At 40.3% G+C, this 8,553-nt stretch overlaps 1 long non-coding RNA gene across 1 annotated transcript; it reads left to right on the top strand.

Annotated features, from left to right (window-relative positions):
* Nucleotides 1-6,300: 6,300 nt before the first annotated feature.
* Nucleotides 6,301-7,246, top strand: LOC146362429 (uncharacterized). Its single transcript, XR_014799173.1, has 3 exons — nt 6,301-6,409; nt 6,626-6,681; nt 6,849-7,246. It is a non-coding gene; the product is annotated as an uncharacterized LOC146362429 (long non-coding RNA).
* Nucleotides 7,247-8,553: the final 1,307 nt, after the last annotated feature.

Raw genomic sequence — 8,553 nt, 5'->3', positions numbered from 1 at the left:
TAAAGTTTGCAGATGACACCACTGTCATTGGCCTCATTCAAGATGGTGATGAGTCTGCATACCGGCAGGAAGTTGAGCGGCTGGTACTCTGGTGCAGTCAGCACAATCTGGAGCTGAACACTCTTAAGACTGTAGAGATGACAGTGGACTTCAGGAGACATCCCTCAACTCTGCTCCCCCTCACCATATCAGACAGCCCTGTGTCAACTGTGAAGACCTTCAAGTTCCTGGGTACCACCATCTCCCAGGACCTGAAGTGGGAGACCAACATCAACTCCATCCTCAAAAAGACCCAGCAGAGGATGTACTTCCTAAGACAACTGGGGAAGTACAGTCTTCCACAGGAGCTGCTGATCCAGTTCTACACTGCGGTCATTGAGTCTGTTCTGTGCTCCTCCATCACAGTCTGGTATGGAGCAGCCACTAAACAGGACAGGAGCAGACTGCAGCGGACTGTACGGGCAGCAGAAAGGATCATCGGCACCCCCCTGCCCTCTATCCAGGATCTGTACCTCTCAAGAACCAGGAATCGGGCAGGGTAAATCATCACAGACCCCTCACACCCTGGACACAGACTTTTTGATCTGCTGCCCTCTGGCAGACGGTACAGAAGCCTGCAGACCAGGACCACCCGACACAGGAACAGTTTCTTTCCCCTCGCCATCTCCCTTCTTAACAGTTGACCTGTCACACTGCTCCCACTGCCAGACTGCAGCTGCACCTTATGTACATTTTGTAGTATTCATTCCACCTCATTCATTTCTGTATTTTATTTATATAAGTTTAGATTCGTTATAGTTGGTTACACAGCTTTGTGTATGTATGTGTAATGTGTATATATAGACACGTGTGTGTGTGTGTGTGTGTGTGCGTGCGTGTGTGTGTGTGTGTGTTTTACATTGCTATGCTTGAGAGCCACCATCTACCGGAACCAAATTCCCTGTATGTGTCTGCACATATACTTGGCCAATAAACACGATTCTGATTCTGATTCTGATATAATACAAAAATCAACTATTCACATTTCAACTTTTAACTATTTAAATTGTCAGCGAAAACAACACAAAACACCGCAAACCACAACACAATTAAATATAAATTATAATATGAAAACAAAAAGAACATGCACATTCTCTGTCAGATGGACCTGCATGAATAAACTTTCTGAATCCTTTATCATCTGCAACCGAAAATAGTTGTGGATGATTACTATACCTTTCTAATGTGACGTTGTTGTCCCTGGCTCTCTTTCTCTTTCTCTCCCTCTGGCTCTGTTCCTGTGCTACTAGTGATGGGTCGTTCGCGAACGAAATGGCTCTTAGAGCCGACTCTTTGACGTGAACGACGCGAGCCGGCTCCTTATCGCGAGCCGTCACGTGGGGTTTTTTTTTTTTCTTTCTCTCACCCTCTCTCTCGCACTTTTTTTCCGCTTCACTCTGCACTCTGCTTTACTGAATATTTCTTTTATGATTTTATATCATGCACTTTTATGCTCATTTAAATTCTTGTTTGCTCTGTACCTGTTGCTTTCCTATGTATCAGTGACAGTTATCTGCTTGCATACTTAGTACTTGCTTTGGTCCTATTTCTATTATCCTCCTCCTATTCTCTATCTTACTTGTTAAGCACCTTGGCATACCCTTGGTTTGTAAGTGTGCTTTATAAATAAAGTTTATTATTATTATTATTTACGCTGGGCAGAGGGGGGAGGGGCGGTAGTTACACTCAGTAGCACAGGAACAGAACAGGAGGGAGAGAGAGAGAAAGAGAGCCAGGGACAACAACGTCACATTAGAAAGGTATAGTAATCATCCACAACTATTTTTGGTTGCAGATGATAAAGGATTCAGAAAGTTTATTCACGCAGGTCCATATGACAGAGAATATGCATGTTCTTTTTGTTTTCATATTATAATTTATATTTAATTGTGTTGTGGTTTGCAGTGTTTTGTGTTGTTTTCACTTTAAATTTGTAAAAGGAAAAAGCTGAAAATTGAAATAGTTAAAAGTTGAAATGTGAATAGTTGGTTTTTTGTATTATATGATTTATTTATTACATTTTATGTGGAGTGAATAAATAAAAGTATATTTACGGTGGCCCCTAGAGACAAAGCACATACAAACTTCAAATCACATACGAACTCTGAAGCATGTACAAACTCCAAAACACGTAAAAACACGTACAAACTCCGAAGCACGTAAAAACTCAGAAGCACATAAAAACTCAAAACACGTACAAAAGACAACAGAAGTGCTCCAGGATGCTGGGCGCAGTGTTGCGCTTTTGTTATCTTGTGGCTACACAAGCCAGCAAGTACCAACGACCGGATTTGGTGTGTGGTAGTAACAGGTAAATGAACTTTTTTTAAATTATTTGAATATATATGAGTGCCTGTGTATAAATACACAAACAATACACACATGCTTTCAATTGTGTAATTTAAGTGATCTAGTAGCTCTGCTTAGGAAGTTCAGTTAAAGCTAGAAATGTGTTTTGGAGTTTGTACGTGTTTTGTCTCTAGGGGCCACCGCATATATTTATATATAAACATATATAAATAAAACCACTTTTTTTACGTTAGTAATTCCTTTTGTGCATAATTTTATATTATTGTTAATAATAAATTAATTAAAGCAACAAAACAACCTGAAGAGCCGGTTCGGAGCTGAAAGAGCCGGCTCTTTTTAGTGAGCCGAGCCGAAAGAGCCGGATCTCTAAAAAGAGCCGGAAATCCCATCACTATGTGCTACTGAGTGTAACTACCGCCCCTCCCCCCTCTGCCCAGCGTAAAGCACAAGGCTCGCGTGCAGAGTGAAGCGAAAAAAAGTGCGAGAAAGAGGGTGAGAGAAAGAAAAGAAAAAAAAACCCCACGTGACGGCTCGCGATAAGGAGCCGGCTCGCGTCGTTCACGTCAAAGAGCCGGCTCTAAGAGCCATTTCGTTCATGAACGACCCATCACTATAACGCTCAGCGATTCTCTGCGCGATCAACCTCTCACATGTTTAAGCTTGCTGCGGGAGATTTCACTTGTCATGTTTGCATAGTAAGCTAACGATTGATAAGACGATGTCAGAGGAATTGGTGCGCAAATTATCGTCACTCACCAATCAGTGCTGACGCTCTCTATACACAGTTCGTGCGATTGCAAAGTGAAAGCAAAAAACAAGCGCAAATTCAAACGCGATTTCAATATGTCACATATTGACAGTGGCTCACCAATGCCAATGACATAATTACCCAGCTACATTTCCGAAAGAATGCAAAAGCATTGACATATATTTTTCCTTCCTATGATAGCCCGACGGGCAGGGCAGAGATAGATTTTGGTAGCCCGACTGGAAAAATTTTGCGAGCCCTGTATCTGATTGAGGAATCACTCATCTTTGGAAAAGAGAGTTTATTACAGAGAAATGGCTCTTTCCAAAATAAAAGCTATACTATACGCTTCTTCTGGGCTATATTCTCAGCAGCATATTAAACATATTAGGTCCCCATAAGGAGAATCATGTGCTAACGGCTGTCTAAATGACTCGGGTAAAGTTTGTAGCATGCCTGCTTGTTGTTTTTGTCTGCTTCCACTTGTCTTTTGCACTAGGATGATGTCGGAGTAAATGTGCAGTCATATTTGTTGTGTTCCCACTAGTGCTGTCAGCGTTAATCTCATTGAAATGACGTTAACGCCACAACACGGCAAATCTCCGTTAACGAGCTACCGCGGATCGCCCCGTGCCTGGGGCTGGACGGCCAACACGTTAAAGAGCTAACTGCGCTAACACACTAGTTCCCACCCCATGTAATTGAGCATTGCGTGGCACATCCAACATACTGTTTTACTTTAGTCCATGACGCGCTTACCTTCAGGGTCATATGTCACATGAAAACCAAAATAGTTCCAAATGCCAGATCTGAATTAGGGTGGGGGAGGTTCAATTTGCCATGTTGCAAGGAGAGCTTAACTTCTGTCTCGCTAGCTTGCCCTGCGCTCAGTGAATCTTGCGTTCGACTACTCCGCCGAGGCTGCACTGTCGAGCGCAGATCCACTGAGCGCTCAACACAGACAGCATCGTCAGAAGGAAAGTTGATAAAATAAATTAAAAATTTTGTATTGTTCGATACATATGCGTACCAAACCGAAAGCACTGTATCGAACGGTTCAATATCGATACGAGTATCGTTGCACCCCTAATATATATATATATATATATATATATATATATATATATATATATATATATATATATATATATATAAAATATAAACCACATGGTTTATATGTGCCTTACTGTTATGCCATGTGCTTTCATAGCATAACAGTAAGAGATTAATGATAATCACCAATGTTGAACATATGATATGCAGCCATCGTGATGGCTGCAAAAAATAACTGCAAAAAATAGCGTTTAAACAGCCATAGCTGATGGCACATTTACTGGTGCACTGCTTTCTAGCCAGTAGAATGCATAACTTTGACCTATAAGATCAAGCTGAAGAAGCATTACGTATAAAAACAGCGTTCAAATAGGATGAAAGACATTAAGCTTGACAAATCAAGAGTTCGTTGTCATTTTGCTTTTGCAAGCACTTTAACAATGTTGTAATAGTGTCCACGATGGCTACATTTAGCAGGTGGTGCATTATCCTTGTTAACATTTCTCCTGCGGCCAATTCGATGTCTCACATTTTTGTCTTTCGCCGATTCTGATAATCAGCCTGCGCGCATTCCGACTCATTTTGCCAGCATGGGCCACAAATTAAAAAAACAACTAAACAGCAGCTGCTATATGTTACTGCTAAGCAGCTTAAATTAGTTTTGTATTTACGGAGGTTGGGTGTTTATCTCTGTCTATGAGTGAGTGTATGTCTAGGGGAGGGGGGGGGGGGGGTCTGGATGAATTAACGGGTAAAAACCAGCGTTAGTAAAAAAGTTGAAAACTTACGGTGGTTTGTCCTTTTCAGAAGCTGCTCCTGGATGTCGTCGTTTGAGGTGCTGGTGCATAGCCGTCGTGCTTTTATGATAGGCCATTTCCACCTTACAAAGCCGGCAAACGTCGACGTAATCGATTACGTCGACGTAATCGATTACGTCGACGCGTTGTCCCAGCCCTACCCATCACACATCTACGTCTCTCCTTGTTTCGTCTTTTATTTTGAAAGGGTTGTGTTTCCATGTTCAGTGTGTTTCATTTTGCTTCCCCTGTGGTGTCAGGTTCATTTGTGTCAGCTGTGTTTCCACTACCCTCCTTTCTCTTCTGTGTATTTAAGTCCGCTGTCTTCCTCTGGTCAGTGTTGGTGCGTTTTCCTCCGTTCACGTTATTCCGGGTTTCAGGTTATCTCCTGATTCTGTTTAGGTCCATGTTTTTTCATCAGAGTTTCTCGCATGCACCTCCTCGGATTCATGTTCATGTTTTTCCTGTCATAGTTGTCATAGTCATACCGAGTTATTCCCAGTGTAGGTTTTAGTTTTCGCCCCTGTTTGCTGTGCCTTGTTTTGTGTTCATGTTTTTTCAACCTAATAAATGGTTTGCTTTTTGTTAAGATTCAGTTCCATCTCTCCCTTGTCTGCTTTTGGGTTCATACTGCAATCACATCAGCCACCGTGACAATAAACTTATTTTGATTTTTAACTTTCTTTATTTTTTCAACAATATTATGTATATATAAACATTTTGCATCTTACAATATAAAGCCGGGATCCTGCATATATTGCGCTTTGAACTTGAACTGTGTTGTCTGTTTATTGGAGATTGTACTACTTGAATTCATTATCCTGGTGATATAACACATTAATTCTCCATTTGGAATCAATATAGTATATAATACAATATCTAATAAAATATCTGTCTATCCATCTATATAGCTATTGAATTGAACTGGAGTGAATGGAAGAGAATTAAATAATGGATTTCATGTCTATGTTTATCTATGTTGTAACAGTGACGACTTGAGATATCTGTTTGGCACTATATGAAGAGAATTAAATAAAATTTAAATGAAAATTATATTAACTGTATTTATACATTTTATATTTTTGGATGAGACACTGTCAGTGTGCTGTTATATAACTTGGGTATTTTTAAGGCCTGACTGGTGGCATTGGTGCCCATTGCTTTACTGTGCTGTTGGATGTGTATATGGGCTATCCCTTGTACCTGACATTTGATTGGGCATCACTGTGTTGCTATGGTATGATCCTGGTAGTTGTTGTTAATAAAACAACAACAAATTCAAATTCAAACATTGCTGCATTCTTCTGTCACTGAGGATTCCAAACCTGCACTCAGTCTCCTCATTACTTTGGTATTGAACAGACAAACTTTGGAGCTCCTGCAAACTTTATTCACAAACTGCAACTATTTTACACAAATCTGCGACTGACAACAAGCACAGAGACTTCAAACAATCACTGAAGTAAGGACTGAAAGATTTACTTTTAAACAATAATGATTAAGACCTTTTTCATAAGGTTGTTTTCCCTTGATTGCCAGCTGTTACTGTTTTTATCTTCATATCTTTCATATTTGTCTACCTAAACAATGCTTTAATGATACAGTTTGAGAAGTTTGATATGAATTTATCCAACTGACTTGAAAATGAAACTGACAACTGTCCTGTAATGTTACACAGAGAAACCAAATCCTGCGTCTTTGCCTTGACAGACGCCTAAAATGGCTCGAGCTGTGGTAAGTTACCCTTCACTGTGTCTGTTTCTAAACATTAAATCGTGTGAATTTTTAAAGAAAAATCCAACAACAATAATAATAATATGTAACAGAGCAAAACGTCAGATGACTTGAATGTTCCTCTGGAACACAAGATCCCTTTGGCTCAAAGTCTGCCTCCTCCACAGGCAAAGGAGAAGCTCCCACACTCATCTAATGCAGACCGTTGTGCTCTGGACAATGAAGTTCCCGCTTTCATGTTCAGACCTATCAGCACACCTGCATGTGAGCTCCTAAGTCCACCACCTGCTGATGCCAGCTTTCAGTCAAAGGACACAGACAAGATCATTCATCCAGATTTGAAAAATGATCGTTCATCCCTGGATGATGAAGTGACGTTTTTCATGTGTCCTAGTGATGTTCCTCTGCCTCCGAGACCTCCACCCACTGCAGAGTTAGGTCTGGGTAGAAAGCGCAGATATTCTACTGTTTTTTCTGTGGAGGATGAAGAGGAACATTTGATGCCTAAACGCATGAGGCTGATGAGTTGTGATGTTCCAGTTTCTTCAAATCCTCCACCTGCTGATGCCAGCTTTTATTCAAAGGACACTGACAAGATCATTCATCCAGATTTGAAAAATGATCGTTCATCTCTGGATGATGAAGTGACGTTTTTCATGTGTCCTAGTGATGTTCCTCTGCCTCTGACACCTCCACCCACTGCAGAGTTAGGTCTCTGCAGAAAGCGCAGATATTCAAGCGTTTTTTCTGTGGAGGATGAAGAGGAACATTTGATGCCTAAACGCATGAGGCTGATGACTTGGGATGTCTCCAGCTGCTGAGAAGAAGTATGTTTGCTTTCCGTGTCCTGAAGATAAGAGGTCTGAGTTACCTCTCAGCTCCCTCCAAGGCCATCCACCATCACAGGTCAATAATAATGACACTGACCAGTGTACCATTCTGCTGCCTCCTGAAATCCCAGTACCTCCAAGTCCTGCCCCTGTTGGAGTTCTAGAAACTGTTGATTTTCCTTGTGTTGATAATTAAATACGTGTTCGTAGTAATAAATAAATTTTTGAGCAAATACACGTTGAGATGATTCGGTTGCTTATGATGGTTATAATTATCCAAACAGTATTATTCCTAATAAGATCTTAACTTTTTCTACTTATTTTCTCCATGACCTATTTTGATGTCTATTTTGAAGATCCACTGACAGTATGCTTATTCTCAGTAGAGTGTATAGCCACATCTGAAGAAAGAATAAATTAAAGTCACTCATTAACAACTTACCACATACGCCGGAGCTGAATTCAAGATGTAAGCAGACGTTTCACAGATATCTTGGTTGTCTTTCCATTTCCTACACTAACAGTATCCTGAGAATTGTCTTATACAGCTGATATAAAGGTGAAATTTGATGACTTAATCTAAGCATCATCAGCTTAAATGCAAATGAATCCACTGTACCTGAGGTAACCTAACACTGACCATGAACGCCACAATCACTGTGCGCCAGTCCAACACAGTGCTTTACTGTGAACTCACCACAGTACTGCAAACTAAAGTGTTTATCTTCCAGTCCAATCCAATCCATCTTTATTGAGAAAGCACTTTAAAATACCCAGGACAAAACCAAAGTGCTGTACAGTAAATGAGTTAAGAACAATAGAATAAAACATAACAGTAAAAAAATAAAACACATAATACATAAAAAATTTAAACAGCCCTATATTTAAAAACAAGATAAAACAGCAAAAATAAACTAAAAAACTCAAACTAAAAACCAACATCTTACAAGGTGTCAAAGGTCAGGGTGAAGAGATGAGTTTTCAGGAGTGATTTAAGAACAGGCAGAGAAGAAGCCTGTCTAATCTCTAAAGGCAGATCGTG

Source organism: Perissodus microlepis, chromosome 22 (assembly GCF_051167445.1).
Source record: "Perissodus microlepis isolate ML-2025 ecotype Zambia chromosome 22, ASM5116744v1, whole genome shotgun sequence".
Classification (NCBI taxonomy): Eukaryota; Metazoa; Chordata; class Actinopteri; order Cichliformes; family Cichlidae; genus Perissodus; species Perissodus microlepis.
The sequence above is the reverse complement of the archived record's forward strand: the minus strand, read 5'-3'. Positions and strand labels throughout refer to the sequence as shown.